This window comes from Idiotropiscis lumnitzeri, unplaced genomic scaffold (genome assembly GCF_059441095.1).
Source record: "Idiotropiscis lumnitzeri isolate Australia: NSW breed Sydney's pygmy pipehorse unplaced genomic scaffold, RoL_Ilum_1.0 HiC_scaffold_130, whole genome shotgun sequence".
Lineage (NCBI taxonomy): Eukaryota > Metazoa > Chordata > Actinopteri > Syngnathiformes > Syngnathidae > Idiotropiscis > Idiotropiscis lumnitzeri.
The window spans coordinates 398,506-400,765 of NW_028283668.1; positions in this window are offsets into that span (position 1 = coordinate 398,506).

A 2,260-nucleotide genomic window follows, 5' to 3' on the forward strand; every position below is an offset into this window, starting at 1 on the left:
TTTCTACAAAAACAATAGGGACCTCGCAGCCGTCGCAGCTCGGGCCCTAATAACAATTTCTACAAAAACAATAGGGACCTCGCCGCGGTCGCTGCTCGGGCCCCAATAATAATTTCTACACAAAGTCCATTGTGGTGACCCGCCCCCTTTTAAGTAAATTCAAAATGGCCGACTTCCTGTAAAACCTAGCTCATTGCTCCAAGAGACTATTTTGTAGGTCTTGGTCTTATACATACAGTGAACCCTCGCTACTTCGCGGTTCACCTTTCGCGGGTTCAGTGCTTCGCGGGTCTAAAAAATATTCGGGGGCATTGTAGTTTCGCCGAGCGACACAACGGGGCGCTGGAGCGGTTAGACGGCCGGCGTGCGCCGAAGAAGAGCGTGGGCGAAGAGGAGAGTGGACGAAGAAGAGCACGTTCCCCCGGACACGATCGGTGGCGACGTTTCGCGCGGTTCGGACCGTACCAGAGCTCCGGCCAGCGTGCGTGGCAGTTAAGCCGTAGAGGAGCACCTTCCCCGGGCACGGGCGGTTCCAAGCGGCCCCTAAGTTTAACCGAATGGAAGCTCCGGAGGAGGAGGGCATGCTCGCGTCACAGTAAGCCGAAGAGGAGCACCTTCCCCGGGCACGGGCGGTGCCAAGCGGCCCCTAAGTTTAACCGAATGGAAGCTCCGGGGGAGGAGGGCGGGCGTGTGTCACAGTTAAGCCAAATTGGAGCACCTCTTCTGCCCGGGCACGAGCGGAGCGCGAGGCTGTCAGTTATGAATGAATAAATGAATAAATAAATAAAGAATGCCACCTTTCATTTCACAGGGCACACCGGACGGCGTACCAGCAGGTAAAAGTCGGAGTAATTAAATAAATACAAAAAGAATGGCTGGGGAATAAAAAAATAATACGTTTTAATAATAATTTGTTTTTTTTGTTATAACATGAATTTCACTCTCTCTCTCCCCGTATATATATATATATATATATATATATATATATATATATATATTTATTATATATATTGTATATTTTTTTTAAGCATTTTTGAAGGTGCGCCGCTACTTCGCGGATTTTCAGTTTTCGCGGGTGGTCTCGGTCCCCATTAACCGCGATAACCGAGGGTTCACTGTACTCCATAAAATTTACAAAAAGCGAGGTGAAACACTCAACCAGAGCTGCTTTTTTTAACATTTCTCGAGGGCCATGGCGAGCCATTTCAAAAAAGCTGCACAACTAACGTATAAAATATTGATAAATTTGCTCGGCCTGATGTGTGTGTAAAGTTTTACGAGTTGTCGTTCATATTTAGAACCTCATAATCAGCTTTGTTTTATTGCCGAACAGTGCAATGCCACTCCCACAACTTTTCACGAAAAAGGACGAATTTCGTATTGTGACATCCTCATGGCCGAAACAGTCATCCGAGCATATATGAGGGCGACCTTGTTGAGTTGCACGGAGAAAAACATCCAAGAAAATAACTTGTATTAGCTTTTACCAGTTGGTGGCGCTACTACTACGATGTAAAATAAGTTGGTAGATGTCTTCAGGGCTGAAGTATCCTCAAATGTGTACAACTTCGAGAAGATAGGATCATCTGAGTCATGTTGCCGGAGCTTTTGTTGCCACAGAGTACAATCGGACTTTTCAGCACCTTAATAGCCACGCCTTTTGCCAAAACGTCACAAAATTCGGCAGAGAGTAAGATCATTGTCTTGAGTCTTTTCTGACTAATTTTCAGTCGGATTCGTCAAAAGGGCACCGTGCAGTACGTGAAAATTAAAATAAAAACAAATTTTTTATTCCACTTGGCGGCACTGTGTGTATAACAAAATAATAACATTACGATGTCTTCAGGTCGGGACGTTTTATTTACAGGTGAAGGTTTGGATTTTTAGGAGCATGTGCAGGGGAGTTATTAAGCATTCATTTATTTGTATTAGGTTCATTTTGTCTTCTTATTATTGATATTTGACTGATTCATTAAAAGCAGACAATTATGTTTTAGGTTAATTTTTTACCTGACATCTTTCGGCGAGTCTTTCGCCTTCTTCAGAGTGTCGCATGATGGTGTCTTGAGCTGATGTTCCATGAGGGTGTGACTTACCTGTCAAAAAAATGAAAAAAATCAGAGCAGTAAAAGAACAAGCACAACATGAACATTACAAATCAGCAATCACTGACCACTGCAAAAGGGAAAACTACATCATGGACCGGGAGAAGGGCAGGGTCATCCGCACAGAAGAGAACAAACAACAGCGCTGGATCAGA